Genomic DNA, 25,160 nt, shown 5'->3' with positions numbered 1-25,160 from the left:
GCAAAGGCAGCGAGAAGAAAAGGGAAAAAATATTGTGTATCATCTATTTCTGAGTTTGAGATGGTGTTTTTTGTCTTTCTTTGTAGTCTCTGTGATGGGGCTTTCTGACTCCTGGCTGATCTGTGGGAGGTTTGCAGAGGTGTCTGCTGCTCACGTCACATGTACAGATATAGATCGCAGAGCACTGTCATATCTACCATATGTGTCGGAAGCACTTTTCATCCAGGAGGGTTGAAACACGGGCTACAGCCTGGCTGGAAAACACTGGCTTTTGCAGTGGGGGAGTAACACAGGGCATACAGACGCCTAAAGATTTCCACTCCCAGAGCAACCCCACGTCCCAGAGGGACCCACGCCGGGGCCACTTGCGCTGGGATCTCTCCCAGCCACCGGCAAAAGCAGTGGGCACCCAGAAAAGATGCTGAAAGTAGGGTGCTATTACAGCTGGTTGAGCCTCAGCTGACAGAAAAGCCCTGGGGCCGTTGGCAATTGGACATAAATTAGAGCAGTTGTGAAGCTGCTTTAGTTTATACCCGGGCATCCGTCCAGCCCCAGCCGCCTCAGTGGCGGAGGAAGGTCTTAAAGCAGCCCGTCCTTCCTCGCTCGCCTGGCCCAACACCGCAGGCACGCTATCTGAAGGGTCTCCCCCTCCTGCGTGAGCATTACTTCTCCCTTGGCTGAAACTGGTCTGCTTGTGCTGCGGTAGCAAGCTGTGAACCAGTCGTGCTGGGACCGCAATGGTTTTAGGAAGGTGGCAGCAGTTAACAGGGTGTAAGCTGCAGGGGACATCTTAAACAAGGCAGTGTGGTCTGCGCAGTGTGAGTTTGATAAGGGAGCTACGGAAATCCTCCACGCAGCTATGCAAAAAGTGCTGGGTAATTGTGGGCAAGCCTCAGGACTCGCCTTTGCGTGCCGTCTGAAACTCTGAACAGCTGCGCCGCAAGGCACATTAAGAACGAAACGGCTAAAATAATGCTATGGTCCTGGCTAATCCCTCTCAAACCCAGGGAAAGCCTGAGCGGAGGGCTCGCTTCCCACTGCCTCCGTGCCCGCCTCCTCCCTCGCTCCCCCCGTGCACAGCTCGATCCCCGCGGCGGCTGCGGCGGCAGCTGCGCTCCAGAGCGCTCGTCGCAGAGACGCGGCTCCGCCAGCGCCGTGTTCGACAGCAGCTCTCCAGTGCAGCTGTGGCGTGCGTTCCCCGCGCGGTCTGCAAAGGGATTTTCCCGCATGCCACCTCCAGCCGCGCTCCCACCCACCCCTTGTGTGGTCCCTGTGGCAGGACCACAGCGGGTAGCCGCGTCGGTGATGAATGCAAACGGCGCTGAGAAACGGCTCCAACCCCAGCCAAAATCCGCAGAAGGAAATCCAGCCCGGCCCCTGGACCTGCTGTGCCCCGGCGGGGCTCCTTGCAGCCGCTCCGCTGGCATCGCCAGCCCCGCGCCACGTGCCGCGGGGGAGCGCCGTGCTGGGGGCATAGGAGACACATGCCAGGGCATTGCTCTAGCCCCACGCAGCCCAGCTGTCACACCAGCTCACGCAGGCTGTTCCCAGGCAGACGCGAGCTACGACAGCTTTTCCCACTGCTTCTAGCCACGTGCGAAGAGCCTGGCCGGCCTGCAGTCACACTGGCAGCAGGGTGCCGCAGCAGCGTTTTGCCTTTGCCCCCCTCCTCAGGGCTTTGCGGACATGTAAAATTAGATGAGACGAATCTCACCTTTTGTGACTAAATTGCATTAGACTTTTGTATGATTCACTATGAACGCAGCGAAGGATACAATCACTTTCATGCAAAACAAAGCAAAGAAACTATAACTTTCAACAGGCCACCTTTACTGAGCTGTAACACAAGTAACTCCAAAGCCGTTTGCAATGAAAATGCTAGATGCCTACTCTTCCTGAGCAAGTCACAGCATAACGTATAATTTCTTGGAGCGCCCCTTTATGCATCCTTTGGCATTCTTGGCTACCCAAAGCATGCATTTTCCCTCTTCCCAGTTGCTCATGTCCTGGCGGACTCGCATGCTGCTCCTGCGGGAGGCTGAACTTCGTTCTCATGAGTCCTACGGCTCCAGCAGAAGACACTGGCGGGGTGCTGCGAATTCAGAAAAGCATAAGTAGAGGCATAAGTAACAGAAAAGAGACATAAGTAATGGAGCAGGTACCTTTTGCTGGCCCCTCCGCTAGCCCCCCGCTGGTGAGTAACTAGCTGCACCTGGTATATCCATCCCACACAGTGTCCGGACCAGGAAAAGAGTGCTTTTTCTTTGCTGTTGCTGAGATTCAGCAAAAGCCACGTTGTTACTGGCAGTCAAGCCTTTGTACACAGTGCTGCTGTACACAGAGGGTCGGTAGGCAGTAACACAAGACATGCAGATAGAGGTAAAATCTTTTTCCAAGAGCTGAGACTTTGCAATATCAACCAGATTCCCAGTGCTCTCCCGAAACAGTTACCTCTTCAGAGAAGGTGGAAGTCTCACTGGTTTCTCCATTTAAAGGCATTTCTAATGCTTCCCTCTGATCTAGTTTTCTGTCTTGTAATCAGTGAGAGTGAGATCCTGGGTTTTTTCTGGAAAGCCAGTAAGAGGCTTTTCTGCATTTTTAGGTACTCTGTTAGGTAGGGAAGTGCATCCTGCCTATTTACACTATACGTTCATTGGGGGAGGAGCGATTCCTTACAAAATTATGCACAACACCTAAAATAAGGAAGATCTTTTTGATTTTGGCTGCAGCAACGTATAAGCCAGTCTCCCTGGCCTCTGCCTCCATTCAAAAGTCTGTGAACGCTTTTTCATAGCAAATACATCATTTGTTGAGCTAGTCAACATTAACAGTCGCTGAAGGTGTCTACGCTGTCAGTGCAGGCTGTGTCCAAGCCTGGCCCATCAGGCTGGTAGCTTGATAAAAGTAGGAAGTTAAAGCACACAGCATTAGGAAGATTGGGGTGGGGGGAATCTCTACAGCAGGAGCTATAGCCCTCAAGGCTGTCTGGTCAATAGGTCAGAAAGTAAAACCTACCTTTCTGGTCAGAGCAGCCACCATTACTACTTCAGGAAAATGCTGTAATGGCTGTGGAGCAGGAGGTAACACGTGCGAGAGGCATTTCTGGGCTCTGGTGAGACAGGGCAGGGTTGCTGCATAAGGCAGAGTACAGCAAGCACAGCGTTTTGAGAAAGCAGCCCCAGTTGGGCAGGCAGCAGGACCCAGCGCCTGCCGGGAGCAGTGAGCAGAAAAGGACACCCAGCACAGTTGTCACTCCTCGGAGCCAGCAATCACTGCCTCCCCAGAAGCATCCTTCACACATCCAGCACCAATAAGGCTGAGGACTCTCAGCACCAGGACTTAAGAGAAACAAGAGGCTATTAAACCACTGGTAGAGCTTGTGGGGGGAAAGTCTTGCTGGTTCATGATACACAGAGGGATTTTAAAACTGAGGCTTAGGGGGAAAAAAACAAAAAGAGGTTGCTCAGAGGCAGCACTTTTCAAGAAACCTGCAATGTAGTGACCACCTGAGGTTTATCCAGGCAGAGTGGGTGGCAGGCATAAGGAATTACTTGATTGCAGGGGATGGCCCAGCTGAATAAGGGATTTATTTGTGAGAAGGGCTGAAAAGGAGGGCTGGAAGAGTAAGCAACTTGATGGTGAGCCTTTTCACAGTGCATGATTAACTGCAGCTTCTAATGAGCAGAAGGAAACTAAGATGAACTGCTTTTTTTTTTTTTTAAAGCCATTTTGATAACATTGGCCCTGATGTAATAAGCTATTTGTTTGTACCTACTGGCAGGGCTAGCCAGTTGCTGGTGAACGTAATCCTCTCAGACTCAGTGCTGTCTGCTTGCTTAGACGTGTCTGAAGCAGCGTGCAAAAGGGCCCAAATGACATCGCGACAACCCTCCCGAGCGCTATTTAAGCGCCTCATGCTCTTTTGTGCTCTCTCCCTTTCTGCCTTCTCTTTACCCTATTCTTCTCTTTCCCTGAGCCAGGGTGGGCTGCTTCCCAGCCCTGGCCCGGCTGGCTGCGGCCACGGGGGAGCTGGCAGCACGTCACCGCTATTCAGCTGGGGCCACCTCTGCCGGCCCGTGGCCGGGGATCCCCGCGTGACCTTAGGTTCGCATCTCCCTGCCAGTTCACTGAGCTGCCCTCTCTCATAACCATCACTGCCAGTGTGCACGCTCAAAAGCCAGCAGATTATTTACGTGGGGGTGCAAGGGAGCTGAGCACAGAGAAGCTGTTGGGCAGGGGGGAAGGCGGCAAACCAACCTGCCTGCCCTAGATGTTTTAGGAAGCTTGCCAGTGCATTTGGGAGGAGGGGTGCTGCTGAGAACCTGGGCTCCTCTCATGATTTTGATGAAGCCACACTCTTTCTTAAAACAGCATGCAACATCATGCAGCAGCACTATTGAATACAACCAGAAGATCGGGCAGAAAAAAACTCTGGACCCAAAGAAACCCCATTTAAGCCCTTTGAACCAGAAATGCAATAGTCCTGTAAAACAACAGGTTCACAAATAAAAGCTGTTTTCTTTCCAACTTTTTGACAAACTCCAATTATTCCTTCTACCACCAAATCTTTTTTTTTTATTATTTTATCAAAGGTACTCCAGATTGCTCACAAAGTCAGAAATCCGAAAGCATTGTCTGGTTTCCCAGCATGCCAGAGCTGTGACTGTCGCCCTGTATACGTGTAGCCCTGCCGCAGAGGAGAGTTGCTGGTGGGACAGAGGTGTCTGGGCTACATCAGCAGCAGGCAGCCTGACCTCATTTATTTCGGGCCATAGATGACAGGGCAGTTCATGTTTTCTCTGAAATGCTGATGCTGGATCATGGCAGAGGCTGTGTGGCTTCAGAGTGGGTGGACACCGGGAGTTACGGGAGATTATTTTTATTAGATGTCTTTACTAATTTTTATTTGCATTCCTGAAATTCCTTCTCACAGCAGCTCCTGTAGTCGTCACCTTTGGACTTATGCCTTCTCTGGGAGATGGGAGTTATACAACTTGTAGAAGATGGAGGTCTTATGACACTCAGTTTTCTTCTCTGAATTTGGTACCTGCATTCTGTGCTGCAAAACAGAAAGTCGGTGAGTTGTGTGCTTCTCAGTGCAGAATCTGGTAAAGGCATGCAAAATATACCATGCCATCCTCTGTATAATTCAGTACACAGTGTCTGATTTGCCTGGTGACTTCACACACACACACACACACACACACAGGCACACACAGAGGCATGCAGAGACTTGGCCTCTGCCTCTGCAAAGGATTGCCCGCATGACCCTCTCTTGCTCCCGTTCTCTGAGAGTTCCTGTTATATTCCTTTCTTCTCCATGGGCTCCCCCTTTTCCTTTTGAGTTCCCCTACCCTTCATTCACCCCTGTCCTTTTGGGATTAAAGATCACTTCTTCTTAGACTGCTTCCAGTTTCCCGGCCTGCAGGATCCCAGTGAGAAACAGCGACTCCAAGATGACCTGGCAAAAGCTGTGTTTGCCGGGCAAGAGGGCTGGATCTGTCCCATGGGTTTGAGTCGAGGAGGTAGGCGCGACAACAGGGGCCCAAACAGTTTGCGCTCTCAAAGGTGGTTTTGCCTGGCTGCTGGTGTACACAGTTTTGTCTAAAAAGTTGGTTTGGCTTTAGAGCTGTTTAATCCGGTCCGTAGCCAGACAGAAAAGCGCAGCTGATGTGCTGAGTGAGAAACCTCGCGGGGGAATTACTGACGTCACCAAACTCGAGCAGCGCTGATATAAATAGGCCTGCCCAACAGCTGCTAGGTCTCCACCCTTTTTTCCTTGCATGAACTTGTGGTTGCTGCTAAAGTTTCAGGATTATTTGAGGTCTAGCTGGAAAAGAACAGATGTTCTGCAAATGACACTGAAAACCCCTCGACTTAGTGAGGCTTGGATCTTCCCGTGCCTCCCTGAATGCAAGAACTGACGAGCGGGAAGGACTCGGAATAAGGACAGAGTTCCCTCTTGTGAAAAAAAATGCCCCACAGGAAACTCTCTTTCACAAAGTCCCACTTATATGGCTATTTTTAAAATCAGGCAGAAAAAAACAGGCTGAATTTACATGTTTATCCATACGGCTGTGGAGAATAACATTGTAAAATAACAAGCCAGCTTATTTCTCTGGTATTGCTTCCCTCCCTTTCAGCAAAAGATCCCCACTTCAAAGGGAAAAACGAAGTCCCCTCCCCTCTTTCTCCATTATTTTTTCCTCCATGTTTCCAAAGCATTACCCAATTAATTACTTCTAGACGGCATCTCACAGCACGGCTGAGCAATAATGAACAGATCCTTGTGGCTCACATGCTGCTGGCATTAAAAAATGACTTTTAATCAGCTGGGTGAGCACAGGAACAAAGCCTATTGAACTTGTCCATAAGCAGAAAGCCTAGAGCAGCACCAAGAGCAGAGCCGGGCCCTGCCCGGCTCGCAGCAGGAGGCTTCTTCCAAGCAGGTCCCTGGAAAAGAAGTGGCAGAGAGCTACCTCGTGCATATTGCAGCTGATCATAGATTGCTCTTCAGGCAGGTGAAATGGTTTGTAAAACATTACAATTTTCTCCCTCTCCAACCCTCTCTTTTTTAAAGCCCCATTTTTCAACTCGATTCTCATAATTTTCATACGTACCCCCTCCTCCACCAGTGCAAGTAAAGGTGCAGCAAAACTTCAGCTCCACCTGAAAAAAACACGAAGCAGAAGTTGCTCTTGCCCTCCAATGTCCTTATTCCTTTTTCATTACAACCATTTTGGGACAAGCACTGTCCTTTACTCTCTGTTTGTACAGCTTTAAACACAGAGATCCTTGACGTGCTCGCTATCTCCTACCACAGTCTGAATAACAAGGAGTAATAACAATTCTCACTCCGTCTTCCCGTCTGATTTCCGAACAGGATGGACACAGACTTCTGTGAAGTGCACAGCTCTCTGCTCTTATGTTCTCCTGAGGTCTCCTACAGTAAGATTCTTTAACATAGTCTTGCTATACACTTCAGGTGCCTTTTCTCCTAACCAGAACCTGCCATCAGGAACCACCTCCCATGTCTGTATATCTATCTTGCTGTGGTTACAGAACTAATTTTTTTTTAATTACTTACATGGCTTATATATGGCATATAAGGTATTTGCAAATATTTTGACAGATAGCAACATACCTCTCTCCCAGAAAATGCCTCAAAGCACAGTACAACTTCACCTACAGATTGAATCTGCCTTAATCTGATCAGTGCAATAATATTTACTATGCCAGGTTAGATAGGAATTCTATGCTTGGGGGGAATATTGTGAAGAAAGGTCCATTTCTTCAATAAATTTTTGAAAATCAATTAATGATGGCCAATGTTTGGATTGAAGATGACCAGCCTGTGAAGACATTGTTACATTTTCCTACTCTCAAAATTTCAGTAAACTTTTCTGTCAATTTCAAAAAAAATTCCAGCCGAGTCTTCTGATCGTCAGTGAATCGCTTGGCCCACATAGCAAGCATTGCCTCCTCCAGGGCGGAATGCAGTGTGAGACATTATGCAAAATTAATTTGCATTGCGTAGGTTGGTTAAAAGAACTTCCTAGGGCTACATGCTGCTTCTGCCTTTTCCCTTGAGACATGAGAAAGACTTTAGGAAAAAAAAGGGGGAGAGAGGACCAACTTCCTCCAAAACTAATCACTATAAAGTAAGTCTGTGACTTGGTGAGGGATTTGTACCAGCTACTGTTAAAGTTGATCTCCACCTGACAAATAATAGCTCTTCTGAGAGCCACAGCCATTTTACCCCAAGAACTGGCTGTGATCTTTCACATGTTTCTTTAACTGGCTGTGGTGTGATATCATCAAGCCTTGGACCTCCAGTTTAAGAAACTGCTTCTATTGTCTGTGAATGTCACAATCACATTATCATCCATAAGCGGCAGTTTACAGAGGAACTTCTTGGGGCCCTTCTAGCTTGCCACTGTCCAACCCTTCTGCTTTGACCATGCTTGATGCAATACTGCAGTACAAGTGTGGTTTAATTGGATTAGGACCCTTATTTCTGAGATCTGCCAGTATTCACTGAGGTTTAATTAAATCTGTGACCTCCAAGTAGTCAGAGAATGTGTGTCAAGTCAGACAGATAGGAAAACAGATTCATTCTGCAAAAGCTTTAGAGGTGGACAACGCTGTTTGAATCTTCCATGATACCAATACCAAAAAAAGTGTCACGGCATCATCAAGTATCATGACTTTGTTGAACCTTTGGGACAAAGATTTGAGCTGGGAAGGCTCAGGAGTCTCAGTGAAGGCAAGGGTTTCTCTTTTTCTCCCCTTCTAACTCTTACTCCTCAGATGGTCCAGTTTCACTGGAGGAGCAAGATCCTTCCCAAGAGACTCTATGTTGTGGTAAAACCTGTAGAGCAATTGACACTATTGGCTCCCTCTCCCCAACTCTCAGGTGCTGGCACCCTCCTTCCTCACAGCAGTTCCCTCCCACACCCAATCTGCTCTTGGGACTCCCTCTCTCCCACCTGCCCCTCGCATACGGCAGCTCTGCCCTGCTCCAAAACCGTTGGAGCAAAAAAGAGGAACAGCGCAGGCCAAACGTAGGCCCCCTCCCAGATGTCCTCGTGCAGGAAAAATGAGGTCGTGCAGGTTAGGCCTCTCTACTGCTGGAGACGGAGGCTGGGAAAAACAGCAGCACAGATAAACGTGCATAACAAAGTCTGCAACGGAGTGATGCAGAGCAGAGCACAAGGCAAGTCTGGTGGACTTCGTGGTCTCAACCCTGAGTAATTTTAGCATTGCTGGGTAGGGCACACTCTTCAGATTGTAACAGTCTGCTCTAATGCTCTAATTCTGTTGACCTTCACCACTTCTAACCCTTCTTGATGCCTGTGGGAGCACTGGGAAGAGTTTAGCAGTAATACATTCCAGTCTACTATTTGGAAAACAGGTATGTAGTCCTCATTTCACAATCGGAAGAAAACTTTTCGTCTGATTTCTAGGGAGCTGGTGGCTCGCCTGTTGCTCATGGCAGCTTGGTAGGGAGCCTTCTAGCAAGATGAATTTCACTAGGTGCAAAGACAGAACAGAGATGTTGCCTCCAGAGAGAAGGCAAGAAGCCTTTTCTTTCTGACCAAACATCTTTGAATGGAGAAGAGAAGACAAAGTAGAAGTCTCTCAGGAAAGAAAGCAGGGAGATTGTACCACTACGTGTCTTGACCTAAATGAGCGGAAGGGTTGTGTGCGGCACTAGTATCTTTCATTAAACAAAGTTGTACAGCTGGGTAAAACCAACCAGCTTTTGGGAACATAAGACCTTCTTCAGGTCTGAAGTGAAAGCAACAATCTACCAGGTAAATATGGTTGAGCACAATTGCATGGGTTTATGTTAATCTGTCAGACCATCTGAGAGAAACGATAGGTGGTATCTGCAGAGGGGAGAGAAGGGGAAGAATATTAACAAGGTGGTGTTGATAAGCCTGAAAGGAAGGAGCTCGTCCTTCATTCCTCTCTCTCTCCTTGTAGGCAGCCTCAGTGTCAAACGACAGCAAGAAGGAAACAGTCTCTGTCATTACAGATGCGCTACCCTCACCCAGAAGAGTTAGATACTAGCTTTATCTCCACTTTTTCTCGCCCCACTAGCAGCCCCCCAGCCAGGAAGTGGTTGTGCAGTTCAGAGACACAATGTGCCAGCTTGGCCTCCACACTGGGGCTCCCCTGGCAGCTTTGTACCTCAGGGCTTCACGGAGCACCTTGGCTTGCTGGACCCACCATCCTGGAGGGGCTGGCATCGAACTAATTCTTTTCTAAAGTCTTTGTCCATTAAAACATGACCTTTAGGAGGTATAGGAGTAAAACAGATGATGTTTTTTCAGAATTTTAGAAACTAGAGTTTCTTTGCAGACCAGCCTTAGAAAGGGAGTAGATGCAAACACAAGGACTTCAAGGATGCAAGGTCAGCAGGCCCTTCCTTGTGCTGAGGAGGGACAGGGCTGTAATCCACCCTGCCAGTCTGCAGGTCTCTCTCCTGGCAGCTCGCTGATGGGGAAGAGTGGGAGTTGCAGGGGTGGCCTTGTCTTCAGTCCAGAGTAAGAATAGGTATTTAAGTTATTTCAGGAAAGGACCAAGTGAGGATGAGAAAACCTGTCCTGCTGCACACGTTAGCAAGGCAATTAGTACCTAGACATAGTCACGGTGGGGAGGGTAAGGGAGGAAGCAGAGGGGGGTCATCTGATGTGAAAGATGGGTGCCAAGGTGATGGAGGAGGGAAGCAGAAGATAAGGAAGCAGAAGAACCGTACCGGGAAAACAAGGAATAAATGGAAAGAGCAGACCGGAGAGAAACAGGAAAGGACAGAGAGAGAGAGAGAGTTATAAATGAGTGACAAATTGGGAAATGCTCTGTAGGTGATGAAAGGAAGTGTTACAGAAAAGAGGACGCACAATAGGGAGAGAAAGGCACCTCAGCAAAATATAAGTTGTAAATATTGAAAGGAGCTGAGAGGAAGAGACCTAACCAATGATCCCACCAAATCAAGGCAGGTGTCCTGTCTGTCAGAGAGGACGTGCTTTCTTTGACAAAACTAGTTCAGGGATCCAGGAGGAGCAGCTCAGTCAGCCATAGTAAGGGAGAAGCATTTAAAATGCCATAAACATTTCTGTTTTAAAATGAAAGGCAAGGGAACACTCAAAAGAAGTCCTGAGAGGCTCAGATTGAAGTATTTGTGAAAGGGGTAGGATGGGACCATCAGGACGATCTTTCTCCAAAACTAAACAAATATAATGAAAGCAACACATCCCGCCTAACAGCAAAGGATACTGTGCAGTTTCAAAGCACTCTTATATTTGCAGACAGGCCCTTTGGCAGGTTTCTTTTTCCAGCTCCTTTGACCTTCTATAGAGTTACAGGGAGACAACTTGGACAAGCATCGTCTTATCAGAAGATATTTAGGGTGTGTGTCTGTTGTGTAAGAGAAATTAAAGCCTTGGAGATGGAAATGCCCACTGTCCCTGTGTGCCACACTGAGAAATACCTTAGCTTGTTTTCACCCCAGTGGTGTATGCTAGAGCCATTTTCTTGCTTGGAGCTTCAAAAAAAATCAGTCTTAACAGAGGAAAAATTTTGAAATAGACTATTTTGATTATTTATTGTAATATACATGCCTCTCCTCAAGCTTTGGCTCTGTGTCTTTATTGGGTTGGAGTTTTTTAAACTGTCACCTAAATCTTGATGTCATTACCCCTTAAATGCAATAATCATACTTAATGTGGAGAAGGACGCTCAGCAAATGGGCCTAGAGCTTTAGATCTCTCTTCAAGGGCATATCAGTAGTCTCTTGGCAAAAGAGCTCATGACTTTCCTTCTGTCTGATGGTGCCCAAGTGACTCTGTAGTTTAAGCAAATAGCTGAGCACATGTATTTCTAGGCAATCATCCTCTGCACCATGCTTTGAGCACCAATGTCAGAGAAATACAGTAAGTGTCCCACTGCTCAAAGGATCCAGCATATCCTCCATTGTCCTCCAAAGCCTGCAGTTTGTAGGAAATGGCCAGTGCTATCAATTCAATACCTGTCCTTTTCCCAGCTCCGTGTTGCTAAAGTTTTCACAAGGAGTCTTGGAGGATGTTGCTCAAGACTTTCCAGATAAACATATTTATACACACCAGGGAGCCTGTCACCACAGAGCTGGTGCTCACACACTCCCATTTAAGCGAGGAATACAATTCCATGATTTCCATAACTTGCGACAGTAACAGTCAAACAGTGTGCTCTGTAGTTCACATTAGCAGCCAGTTTGGCTCCAGGTCATAAAAAAGAAGGGTCTTGGTCCTCTCACCTACCATTCTGCCCAATTTGCAAAGCACCTCACCTGAGTTGCCTGTGAGCTTGGTCTCCGTTGCATCCAACAGGCCCAGACAAAATTCATTGCCTTAGCAAGATGATTCTGAGACGTTAACTGAGACAGTTTCCTGGGGCCATCAGTGTTGAGCCTGCAGATCTTCCTCACTGTTTAACGGGCTGGCCGGCCATCAGCCGGTTTGCCATCTGGGCCTCTGTGTAGCTACCCTGCATCCACACCAGATGGCCAGATCCGTAGCACGTGTGGTAGCTGCCAGCACCTTCCCCCTGAGCAGGAGATCAGATGGACTCTCGCCCACGTTGGCCTTCCTGGCACTGACTCACACTGGACACTTCAAGGTCAGGGGCAGCTGAACAAAAATCATCCTCCCCCCAGCCTTACGGCTGTGAAGGGTGTCATCTTTTCATCTTGTTGTCATGGTCTTTCCTCCACCAGCCTCCCTGTCTCAGGAGCTCTTCCCTAATAAAAAAGCAGAGTTTCTGTCACAAAGAGGGCCGGGCTGTGCCGTCTGGCAGCGCTTCGGGGGAAAGGGAGCACAAGGAGGTGCTGGGAGGTTTTATGATGGAGCCAATCCCTTCTTCTTCCAGGTGCGTTCAAGTACTGCTTGCCATTGCATTTTACAAAGATTACCTTTTCGCACGGCTGAGAAGCAAGTGTGTCCAGGAGCACAGGAAATTACCTAGTCCCCAGAGGAAAGGAAAATTTATCTCTGATTAGCTGCTTCTTTCTGGACTGGGCAATCAGAGCGGCCTTTGCAGCACATGGTTTGGGACAAAATGGTTTGAGTTCCTCACCTGCACTGGCTGAATCCAAGCAGGGGGATTGTTTTTATACTAATTCACAGTTTTGCATTCTGGTTATAACCACTGATGCTGGAGGAGAAGATTTCATTTCTGGCTGCATCTCTTTTATGCTCTTCACAGGCTCTTGCAGCCAGCGCTGGATATAGGAGAGGTTTTCTCCAACCTGTGAATGCCCTTTTTGAACTCAGTATCTCCCGGTTCACACACGACAGCAACCAGTCCTCATACAAAATAAAGAGCAATTGATACATTTGCCTTATCTGGGGGGATTCATTCTCTTTATATATCTTAACATTAAAAGATGCTTAATAACAGTTATGAGAGGGTCATCAGGACAGAGTGTGAGAGTCACCTCTGATTACTGATTTTAGCCTGTGAGAGACTTAGGGTACATGAATCTATGGGGCAGATACAGGCTGCAATACCATTTTGTGTGTGGCTTATAGCCACATGTGTTTTTTCATCACTGTTACTGGATAACATTAAGATGACTGTTAAAACATCACTTATCTATGGGTTTTTTTAACCCTCAGCAAGGCTGAGGGTTTGGCCCTCAGCAAGGAATGGGCACCCTGTTCCTGTCCTATGTTGTGTAACAGGGCAGACAAGGTATCATCTCCCTCAGTGCCATTCTCATATTTTGTATAAAGAGAAGGAAAGTAATTCTCCCCACTGACTTACTTACTTTACTGCCTTTCTTCTCCTGTTGTTATTTCTAATAAAGTTGGGGAGCTGCATTTTTCTTGAAAACCAACTGAACTTCGAGGCCTTCACTCAGCTTACTAAATCTTGAGGAACGAAGTTGGACCTTCCTTGAGTAAAACCAAAATAAAAGCTAAGTAGGGTCTTTAGGATTTGGCTTATTTTTTCTTAATTCTCATATGTCTGTCTGTCTGAGACCTCTCATCTCCCTTTGACATATTTTCGGTATGTCAACTGTTGTAGGAACTTTCACATTCTTCCTACAACATGTCCAAGCAAAGGAGTCCTAGGAGATCAAGAAAAGGCCTAAAAAGTCTAGTAATGGTCTCTCTTGACTGTTCTTGAGACCTCTCTCAAGAGGTCAACTGTATCATGCACAGCTAATGTCTTGAGGTTAGCTATAGAAATGTGGTGACCCAGCTTCTCCACACCCTGCAAGATCAACCTGCCACCTTTAACTGAGGCAGGCTTCGGTGGCATGTCTTTTTGTTGCATTAGGCATCCTCCCCTTCATATTGCCTGGTGTTGTGCTAGCTGTCCCTGGCAGGAACGACTCCTGTAGAGGGAGAATTTTAGAAAGGGAATACTAATGTTGCTCTTTCAGCTGTCTCTTGTCCTCGCTAAATCTGCCATGTGCATATTTCTCTATGGTGTGATAGAAACTCTTCTTCTGAGAGGTGTGGTACTATAGATTGGCATGACTGACAGCTGCCTTCAGGCTCTCACCATTGATGAATAGAGGCAATGCCCCTCATGTAATGGTAACTTACCTCTTCCCAGATCGGTGAAGAGGAGACCTGTAAAAAGCACCATCTTTTATAAGTAACTGCTCCTTTCAACTTCAATGACACATTGCATCTATCCTTGAGTTCTTCCAAAAATTCCCTCCTGGGACTTGGCTTTCCCTGTAACTTGGAGTGACATGCATAGGCAAGAAGTGAGATGAAGGTCTGGCTCAGCCTCCATTCTGCCCTGTGTAAATGAAAAGGCTGGGGGAGGGGGAGGGAAAAGAGAGGGATGTGGCAGAGTAAATAAATTGCACCCTGCGTATGTTATGCCAGCGAGACTCCAGAGTGGCTCTACAGGCTTGTGTAAATGGGAATTCATATTCTTGATCGTTCAGGGCAGTGCTGTCAAACAGTGTTGCTAGGCTTGTGCCTCATCCAGAGGTCTCAAATATTTCCCAAGTCACCCCACTTCAATTTACTTTCATGAAATGATTTTTCCCTTTTGAGGAGGGCAAAAAAATGCAGAAAAGCAAAACCAGAAAGCACCTCAGAAACCCTCTCAAGCGACTTTGGGAAGAGGGGGCAGGGAGGCAGCAGGTGAGTGAGAAGGGACCGGAGGCAGGCGGAGTACAACAGGGGCTTTTGCAATGCAGGAATTCAGGAACTCCCCCCACCGCCCCCACCCCCTTGTGTGAATTTAGCACGCATTCTCCTATGGCGTCGTAATTACAAAGATTACCAAATGAATCTTTTGCTTCTGTACACACCGGGCATTCAGTGGAGCTCTAATAGTTGTCATTAAGTTTTCAGGGAGGTGGGAGAAGATAGATTGAATGCATGCACTTCAGCGCTGCGCAGAGCCCATTGATGGCTGCTGAGTAATGATTTTTTTCTAATTGGTGGAGAGCAGCGGCCCTAATGGATGGAGCCTCTCTGTGCATTTACACTGTCTCCTCAATCAATAACCCTCGCTGTGCTTGGCACAGAGGAGTTTCTGAAAGCCCCTTTGTAATAATGGATTGCTGGAGGTCACACAAACCGCTGCCTCCCGCTGACTCAGCCTGCTCGCAGGCACCTCGCACCTCCCCAGGGCCATGCCTTTCCCGCAGGGCTGCACAGGGGATGCCCACAGAGAGCCCTCTCGCCTCTGCTGGCTGCCCCCGTCCTGTGGCTGCCGTCACCCCGCAGGCTTTCCAGCTCCTGAGGTGTCTGTGTGGCCTTCAGAGCCCCTGCAGGGTTGGAGGAAGGGGAACAGCTGGCAGGCTTGTTATTTGGTTTTGGCTTGGGAGCTTTGGATGTTTATAGGAGGGTCCGGGGTTTTCTTCCCTTCTCCCCTTTTAAACGATCTACCTGCACCACACATGCATGGCATATTTATATCGTGGCCCTCAGCATCCCCCCATTTTCTGCTTTCTCTTTTGAGGGATAAGCAACTAAGAATTGCAAGACAGCTCTTAAGATTCAGCTTTGCTGCTGCGTTTTCCAAAGGACAAGCCTTACAGATCGGGGGCAGACGTGATAAAAAGGATATGAAAAGGATCTTAAAAGGGAGGCTTCAACAGTGTGTCATCTTGGCCTTCCTCCTCCACACACAGGACACCATTTTACTGACAAAAAGAGGGAATTTCCACAGTTTGCTGAGGTTTACAGGCGACTAGGGGCTTGGTTTCTTCACGTATGCTGTGTCTTGGAGTACAGTGTCCTTGCAGCCTGCCAGAGTGCCACTGTAGAGTTAGAGCCCTCCAGAAAAGGTGCCTGCTGCTGAGCCCTTTTGGAAGTGACCCCACAACTCTCAGACTCCAGGTGCCCTTTACATTGTCTACTCTTGTTGATTTGCTAGCGAGGTTTTTGAGTTTCATTTTGTGCCTGGGCTTTAACTAGCACAACTGCACAACTCAGGCCAGCTTCCAGAAGGAATATTGATGCAGGAAGGGGAAGGAGGGCTTGAGATTGCCCTGCTAGCATGGCTCACTGTGGTCAACCCAGCTACTAATTTAGGCAGTCTGGATATCCTCCGGCACTGCAATACTCAGCATCTTCAGCTGGCCTTTCCAGCAGTTGGGGTCTTCAGAGCTTGTAATGATCTCAGCCTGAATCTGAGTTTAAGGTCTGTCTCCAGCTTGCCATAGTTTAAAGCTGAAAATACAGAAAGGTAAGACACAAGAGCTGGTTTTGCATACTAGTGGGGAAGATCTGGCCTCAAAGCCTCAAACTGAGCCCAGGGCCTAGACCCTGGCTAATGGAATGACTGTTTGTGGCTGGAAAACTTCCCACAGGATGGAGGTCAGCAGAGGCTGCTGAGTATACACCTTAGTTTCAGCTGAAGATGCAGCAGCTAAAAGGGCTGTAAAAGAAGAAAAATTTTGTCTTGGTTCTTGTTACAGCAAGGGAACAACTGCTGAACTGTTCGGGGAGGTGGAGGTCTGATTCATCCTCGCTGTCACTCCTGACTCTTTGTCTGAGTGCAGTGAGTGATTTTCTCTCCCTTGCACAGGGGAATCGGTCATACATGGACTAGTTTCTCACTAAGAAGTCAGAGGTCAGAAGTCAGAGGGGGAAGGAGGTGGGTGGCTTTGATCCTCTGTGTCTCATCAGTCTCTCCGGGATGGACAGAGGTCCAGGCTAGGGGAAGGCGAAGACTTGCAAAACCTTTGTCTACCCCAGTGTGCCAGAGCCCAGGGGCTATAACTCTCACACCCAGGCTTCCCAGAGACCGTCGTGTCCCACGATGATCCTGTCCTTCCCAGAGGGCCTGAGGGTGCTCTTTGCCTATGCCGAGGTAGCCCATGTCCCCAGGTGATAGAGCGCACATCAGAGTGGCAGAAACGTGCCTCGACCCTGGCCTGTTGAGGACCACACAGGCAGTTTGCCAGCAGGCAGGAAGGGAATATTAGGAAAGAAGAAAGGGCAATGGAGGCTCTCCTGTAGGGCAGCCAGGATGGAGAGTCTTGGGAGACAAACCAGAATAGCTGGAGCCATGAGGCAGAGACTGGGACCACAGCAGAGGACAGCGTGCTTTCCCCTTCCATTGCCACCTGGTGAATGGGAACAGTTCCCCCTGCCATCAGCAGGCAAGGACTGGCTGAATGGAGCCTGGGAACCAAGGGAATAAACCAAGGGAATAAACCAAGGGAATAACTTTGGATAAACCAAGGGAAGCTTACAGAAAATATGGGTGGAAAATGAAGAGCAGGGCAAGGGGAATTTTTTTTTTATCTTCTGTGAAGATATTTTAAAATCCTTTTACAAGGATTCTTATAACTTAGCCAAAGGACCTAGTCGGTAGCGTCATTTGTGCTGGAGAAAGGAGCTGTGCCTGGAGAAGGGGAATTGAAGCCACAGACCAGCCTGAAGCCATACCAGGGAAGACCCGCTGATGCTGGCAGGTCTGTCTAGGGGAGCCCTGCTTACAGTATGAGGACTGTTGCAGGCTGTCATCCTGCAGGATGGGCGGCAGCAGAAGGCAGTGCAGCGGCCGAGCTGAACTCCCAGAGCCCCCAGCACGAGCAGCTGCAGCTGCACCTCCAGCAGTGGGGAGCTCACCAGGACCACCGCTCATGAAGACAAGAAATGAGCACCCAGGACTGGTGATAAAGAGGGCTCTTCACAAGGGAAAGCTGCTAAGAAAATATGTAGATCAGGAAAGCTCCTTAGCTGGCATAGAGGAGAAACCAAACCAATGGCAAAGGATGGGCGTTTGGAAAGCAGAATTTGGCCCAACTGCTGGGCCCTACCTGCCACTCCAGATGGTTGCAAAGGGAAAGGATCTGCCTCTTTCACTTTCTCTGTCATAGCTGTATTAACCCATCAGTGCTAGAGGAGTCAAAATAAATATACAGGTTTTCAGAGTTCACCTATCGCACAACTGGTGTGGGGGTTAGAGCAGCTCTGGGCCCTGTGTCCCGTCGAAGCAACAGAGGCCCTTGCAGTTGGACTTCTTGACAGTCTCACAGCACAACTTTGGGAAAACAGAGTATAAGATCAAGGGAGGTACACTGTAGTCCGTAGGAATCCAGTCGTTAATTTATACTGCCGCTTCCTCACAATCCGCTTGCTAGCAGGTGGCTTAGATAAATTGAAAGGGACAGATATCCGTAAACTGTATTTTCTGCATCCTTTGTGGTGTCTCTGGGACTAGAGAAAATCTGTGGACACCATCCAGGTGCTCAGGTGAGGAGGATTATGATAGCTCAGGCAGAAGCGTTCATGTCTCTGTTTTCCTGCACTGCACTCTTTCAATGCAAGAAGCCTGCCAGCCTGTCTCAGAGGCAAGAGTCAGCACTGTGAATCAATGCAAGATGCTCTGTCTTCCTCACAATGATGAACTTTAATTCTTTGTTTATTTTCAGCCCTCTTTAATCTAGAAGAAATCGTCTGCACTTAGAAGGCATAGCTTGCTCTTTGACTGTAAAATTACAACCTTCTCACCTGCCTGTGTGATTTCTCCCCTGTCCTGACAGCTCCTCAAAGACTCCAGACCTATCCTCTGCAGCTTCTTTCTCTCACTTGGCTCTCCACTTAGGAAAATAACGTCTGCTTTGGACTTTATAATCAGGCAAAATGGTCAAACCAGGATCTTTCCAAACTATTCCTTAGAACAAGCCCAAAGTCCTATAATTTCAGCAAAAGGGCTTACAATGACGTGAGGATAGCCATTTCTAGGATGGAAAAACCAGGAGGTGTCTGAAAGAAAACTGCCACAAAGAAAAGCAGTGAGGGCTTAGCTTCTCTGACAATCAGAGATACAGCTTGCACGAGAATTTATTTCAGTGTGCTTCTTCAGCACGCAACAGACTTTCCCAAGAGGCTGTTTCAGATCTCACTTCTTAACTTTCCTGACTGGAACTGAGGTTTGCCTTTACTTTGCTTTTTCCTTTCACATTGTCACCTGGGGTTCTGCTTGGTTTCTCATAACCTTCCTGCCCTGTGCACCTCACCTCTTCCCCAACCTCCCTCCGCAGCCCAAAGAAATAAGGAAACACTGCGAATGTGTCAGTGACCACAGCTCTAGTGAACTTCAACTCATTTCTGCCCCTCTCAGCACTCGCTTCTGAGAGGCATTATCCAGCCCATGTCTATTTACAGCAGTCAAGAGCTCAACTTTTTTTTCTCAAAGCAAGTTTGTGTTGTGGCTCAAGTTAAAGGTTCCGCAAGAAAAGCTCATCCATACACTCCAGCTCTGGAAAAAATAGCTGAACTGTTTCCTCGAATGATCTCCAGTCTCCTAGATCATGGAGTTGGCCAGTCTTAAGAGGAGTCGAGGGATAAATATCCCAGCTGAGTTTCAGATGTGCTCCCTCATCATGCACAGGAACTTGTGTACCAAGTACTCCCATGGGCCAAAGCATAGCAGCATCGGAGGCTCACAGCTGGCCTGAGTGTCCAGGTCCTGGGTATTCTTCCTTATTTATCCTCACAGTATTTTAATTTGACACAGAAAAGGATCTTCTCCCAAATGCTGCCTCAGTTCGATCTCCCTTTTTCTGGTTTTTCTTCATTCGACTTTTATTCCTTCTACCACATGTTTGGAGAAGGAATCCCTACATTTGATTACACATCTTGAGGCAGAAGACCAAAGTTGTATTTAATAAACCGTTACCTTTGCCAAAAGCAGCAACGTTAAATCCCGTGAAATGGGCAGTCACTGCAATGGAGATGATAGCTCGAGCTGGTGTGCTGGCACGGTGACAGCAGATTCTCTCCGGGCTACCGCTGAGCCAGGTTCAAGAGCTTAAATACGGCTTTGAGCTCTGGCAGTGATTCTCTGAGGCAGGACATGCCCAAGCTTCCCGAGGGCTGCAAACCTCCCTCACATCAGCACCCGCCACCCAATCTGCAAAGTGGTATTGCATCAGCTCCAGAGAGCAAGAGGGGGGAAGAGAGAGATGTTCACTCAAACTGGCAGCTGCCTTTTGTTTCATGATGGCAGCTGCCAGCAAGAGACAGGCAGGGCAAGGGAAAAACACACAAGAGCAACATGCTAGATGCAAAGCATATTACACGCTAGATTTAAAATAAAATAGCATGCATGAGGGGTAAATATTCAGCATAACGCATGACGACTCCACCCTGCCATTCTCTTTCCAGTTCCTAGAAGCTGTGGGACTGGATGTTCCTCAGCTGTACTGTCTGTCCTGCAAGAAAAGTAAGGGGCGATACTTGAATTTTAGAGGCAAAGAAAGCCAGTGCCTGAGTGCTGATTTTCTTAATCCGATTGAGGCAGATGAAAGGGCGAAATTTCACTCCAGTGGAGAAGGGTTTGTGGATGATCCCGTACAGTGGGCTCGTTGTTTCGCTCTCCACTCAGACTGCTTGCTTCCTCTTCTTGCAGGAGCATATTTCAGTAGATTTAATGCTTTTGGCAGAGCGACTGCTCCGGCGCCTGAATCCCCTCCCTCGGTGGCGCTGGCAGCCGTCACAGGCGCTCCTCTCCTCCTCCACCTCGCCTGCCAGCCAGCACCAGCCTGAGCACGGCGCCGCCAGCACCACCTCCCTCCGCGAAGCACATTGCTATGGCAGATCTGCTCCGTGATAGCTGTCAGGGCCTGGGCAAAGCCAGGCAGGGTCCACGTCTGCAAACGTGAACATCCCTGGCCCTTCACCGCCCCATCTGTCGCAGTGTCTTTCCCCCGAAAGGCATGCCGGTGAGGGTGGCCGCACATTTCCGTGCTGGGCTCTTCCTCTTTCCCTCCCTCTCTTGAGCACAGAGTTTGACAAGGGGCTAAATCTGGCTCTGGGCTCCCTGGTGCTGCAGCAGAAATGCTTTGGCCACGTTACTCTACTGCTCTGAATTTGTTTTAGTGGTTCTGACAAGCCAACTTTGTACCAGCAGCTTCTTATGCCAGATCAGATATTGTTTATCATCTGCCCCGCTTTAACTTTGTGCCATATCCGATATCGTCTCTCTGCACCAAGTTAGCTTCATGCCAGATCAGGTATTGCCTGTCCTCCCTCAGCCAGCATAAAGCACAAATTCCACACCGTGCGCCCAGGCTAATTCGACAGAAACGCGATCGTATTCCTGCACCTGATGCCGATCAAGAGCTGCACTGCCGAACGATCTGGTCGTGCACGGATCTGGTATTAATTACCACGGGAGCACAGCCTCAGCACGCTCCGACAGCTGCTGGTGGCACCTGGGCACACCGTGGCAGGGGTTGAGCACCACCGGAGCACGCTCCAGATCCCACAGCCCCAGCCAGAAAAGGCAGAAGGACCTAGTGGCTGCAGAGATAAAGCTGGGATGCTAATGACCCACACAGGAGCTGTAAACCCTAAGGGAGCCAACACAGGGGGAAGGGGCAGGAAGAGGAGGAGAAAATTGCTCTCCTTACCTGAGGTTCAAGTAGCGGTGAGCATAAGCCGAGTTTTACCGGAGGCTGAATTAAGCTGCTAGCCCTGTTTGAAAAAAGCCAGGTTACTTTCTTCTTCCTGCTGTGCCCGCCTGTCAGACCTAGCTCAAGTTAGTCAAGCCACACTAAGAAAACCCCTTTCGTTTATTTACTTGTTCTGACTGGGGAGCGTAAACATACCTGAAGCAGGTCTGGCCTCTTTCATAATGCAAGGAAATGTTTCAGAGGTATCCAAGGAACCAGGACTTTGTTGAATGTGCAGTAGAGAAAGAAGCATGTTGTGCAAAAGCAAAGTGACTCTGAATGTGGCCATGGAGATAAAATGTGTTTTTCAGCTCCTGCATGCGAGATCAGCATTTCTCAAGACAGCTTTTTTTCTGTTTCATCTTCTTTCTGTCTATTTTAAGTGAAACCCTTTCTTTAACCTCTTTTTTTTAGATTTTAATCTTTGTAGAGACATATTCCATGACCCTGACAGAGGAAAAGAAGTAAAGTCCTACATCTAGAAGTGTGTTTAGAAAAACCCAGTGATCAAAGTCAACACTGTATGAGCAGCAATTGAGTTACTCCTATTATCATGCGTTCCTGGGTTTGAGAAATTGCATCATTCAGTGTGTTGATGTATCAGTATTTGATACACTATGAATATTCACAGTGCATATTAAATTAACCAGGTGAGAAAATACAGGTTTGTTTTGCATGTTAACTCTGTGTTAACGCTGCCCCTAAGTGGTTAAGCTGGTTTATTGCAAGTTAATTAGCCCTCATTTCAGGCAGTTATTTATTTATATGTGGAAGACTGTCATGATTTTTTTTTTCTGTTTCAGCTTCGTGACTAGGCCTTGCTTCTCTTTCTAGTTGATGTTTGCATCCTCTTCTATGTGGGTTTCATATAACCGCAACATTTACAGTCAACTCAGCCTGGAAAATATGCATATGGGGAAACATAGACGCCTATTACATGTTTATTACTCAGTTTAGGAGAGTCTGTGATCCTGTTAGCAGACTCCGCTCCCTCTGCTCATTTTAACTGGCATTTCAAGAGATGCTTGGGGAAGCTGGTGAAGTTTGAAGTTGCGATGGGTTGCTTTTTGCATCCTTGCTCCTAAATGAATCTGCCACTTGGCAATGATTTCCTCGGCTGGCCACAGCCTGCCCTTTTCCAAGGTGCTCTGGTGTTCTTCCTCAGCCTCCCAAACTCCTGGTGCTGCAAATCAGCGCAACATGCTGGGACCCAGCCTCACCCTCCATAGGCAGCTAGTGGCTGGTGATGCAGCAGGTAGTTGTGGGCACACCGAGCAGCACATCCGAGGCTCGCCATGGGGCTCCCAGGCTCACCATGAGGACTCGCACGGTCCTGCTTCTTGGTGCGTACCCCTCCGCCTGCCCCATGGGGAGCTCCAAGTGCAGGGGCCGAGCAGCTGTGTACGGCCCACTCTCTTTGCAAGTCCTTGTGCTGACAGATGTAGCTCTATGAAGCCTGGCTCCAAATGACTGTGGCGTTTCCTGAAACACTGGGCCCCATGGTGCTTTTTAAAATCATCCACCGTGGACCTGCTTGGCCTCGCTGCTTCCAGGGAGTGGTCAGGGAGCTCAGGATCGTAACGCCCTTTCTGAGATCAGTCTGCTCCCCAGAGAACATTAAGTAGGCCATGGCCCTCCAAAGTCCATACAGATGTCTTCCTCAGCTCCTCATTTTATTAGTGGCTTGAGTCCTTCAGGTCAAAGCAGATTTTCATTTCTGAAGTGCTTCCGCTCCCTGTGGGACGGCAAGGTGCTGCAGAAATGCACTGTGGTGCTGACCCTACCCTCCTCAGGGTCCAAACAGGCAATGCTAAGCCAGCCTCAGGCAGAGTGGTGTCTGGAGACATTGGACTTGCACCTCTGGAGACCTGGATTCAAATTGACAGTAAAGTCTCTAGGTGAGTGAAGTGAACCTGGTCAGTATTGCTCTCTGAGATGCCTGCATGCCTGCTCAGCATCGTGCAGCATAGCTATCCATCCCTGCCCAGGCTACATCCACAGCATGAGGAGGGGAAGGTGAGGAAGAGCAAGGACAGTGCAGCTCAGGATACCTGGATATATTGGCAGCATCTCTCTCCTGATTAACCTTGTAGATTTATTAGCCTCTTGTTCTCATGAGCTCTAAAATTCATATCTGAGATGCCACAAAAACTGAACAGCAACGAGTCTTCAGGAGGATCTCCAGGCTTTGGCACGGAGCACAGGCTGCTTTTCCTTCATGCCACTGCAGCCCTTCACCTTGCAGGCGCAACGACGATTGTCTCCTACCCGTTTTGCTCAGGAGCGCGCGAACCAGAGGCTGCGGAGGTGTCTGGCTGCCTTGAGCTCCCCATGTCCGTATGTTGGGTCCTTGCAGCGCATCTCAGTGCCAGGGCTCGGAGAGATGTCCAGCCCTGCCCAGTGGGGCTGGGGACAGCGAGGGGGAGGGCCAGCGGGCGTCTTGCTTTGCCACAATGCTCTGCCGGAGCTGCTGAAGGTGGAGCAGGCTGCACCGCGGCTCTGCAAGAGCGGACAGCTGCGCACATCTCGGCCTTGCTCAGCGAGGTTGGACAGGGCTGTTAAGGAGTCCGGAGGCTGGTCCGCCAAAGGAGAGGCGACAGGCAGCGTGAAATGAGCTCAGTCGTCTGAAAGAGGCTTCGGGAGGGCATCGCTGGCTGCACGCTTGCAGGGTCCCTGCTTCCCTGCTGCTTAAATCCTGCCTCTGCCTCTCTTCGGCGCTACTTTTTTAATCAGCACTGGGAAAGCCCACATAAAAGCTCAGGGACTACCTTAAATACCCCTAACCAAGCCTTCTTAAAATTCCTATTAAAATACAAACCCCACAGTCACAACGGCAGGCTGGAGATCTGCCCAGTGGCCAAATAAATGAAAATATTTCAGAGATCCTGTTAGCAAGTGCCCACTAAAATCTGACAGTGGGCTAATACCAAAGGCAGCGTGGATCTGAAAGTTAGGGACGGCGTGATCCTTCCAGTGAAGCAAGGCCAGGTTTTGTTTCCTGCCTTTCACAGTGGACTCCGCTGCTCTTAAAACCATCCTCTTCCAAGGGGCTCATCGCGCCCCTGGCCTCATGCAGAGCAGGGGCTGCTGGCCAGCCCCGCGGCCAGCACCGGCAGCCCGGCACCAGCCTCCTCCGCCAGGGACCTCCCTGCCTGGGGCCGCGGCTGGGCTCGAAGCCCAGCGCCGGGCTTCAGGCAGGCATGACAAATGGCCATTTATCTGGGTTCGCCGCCTTGATGATGTCCGCAGGCGTTTTCTTTGCTCTTATCTGTTTTCTTAAATAAATTAATAAATAAAAGGCAGAGAGGCCGGCGAAAGGACAGAGAAAATGAGCAGATTTTGGTCTGGTAAGCAGTTTAAATCTGGACTGGCAAGCTGCATTTGTTCATTCATTAATTCAGTCATGTGCTCAGAAAACCCCAGCAGGACTCCCTTCCAGCGCAAAAACTTCCGACTGTGAAATAAACCCCGTGTAACCAGATTAACTATGAGGTATGTATCAGCCAGGTCGTAGGCATTAATTCAAGTATACTTTCCGTGCGCTGCACATCACCAGAGCCTGATTCCTGGTTTGGGTGTTGCTCACTGGCAGGCATAAACTCTCTGAAGTTTCCTATCTTCCACCTCCCCCTGTATTGCTGATCCTCGTTCAATAAATAAAAAAATATTATTATATGTGCTGTCAGGGAATCTTGATTCAGCTGTTAATACCAACTTTATCAATATC

At 48.6% G+C, this 25,160-nt stretch overlaps 1 long non-coding RNA gene across 1 annotated transcript; it reads right to left on the bottom strand.

Moving 5' to 3' along the window:
* Nucleotides 1–1,838: 1,838 nt before the first annotated feature.
* LOC138061895 (uncharacterized) lies at nucleotides 1,839–23,933 on the bottom strand. Its single transcript, XR_011135895.1, has 6 exons — nucleotides 21,590–23,933; nucleotides 21,392–21,455; nucleotides 14,100–14,126; nucleotides 6,621–6,669; nucleotides 4,611–5,059; nucleotides 1,839–2,092 (listed from the first exon to the last, which is right to left on the bottom strand). It is a non-coding gene; the product is annotated as an uncharacterized lncRNA (long non-coding RNA).
* Nucleotides 23,934–25,160: the final 1,227 nt, after the last annotated feature.

Source organism: Struthio camelus, chromosome 1 (assembly GCF_040807025.1).
Source record: "Struthio camelus isolate bStrCam1 chromosome 1, bStrCam1.hap1, whole genome shotgun sequence".
In the NCBI taxonomy this organism is placed as follows: Eukaryota; Metazoa; Chordata; class Aves; order Struthioniformes; family Struthionidae; genus Struthio; species Struthio camelus.
Note: the sequence above shows the minus strand (reverse complement) of the source record. Positions and strands in the feature narration are given on the sequence as shown.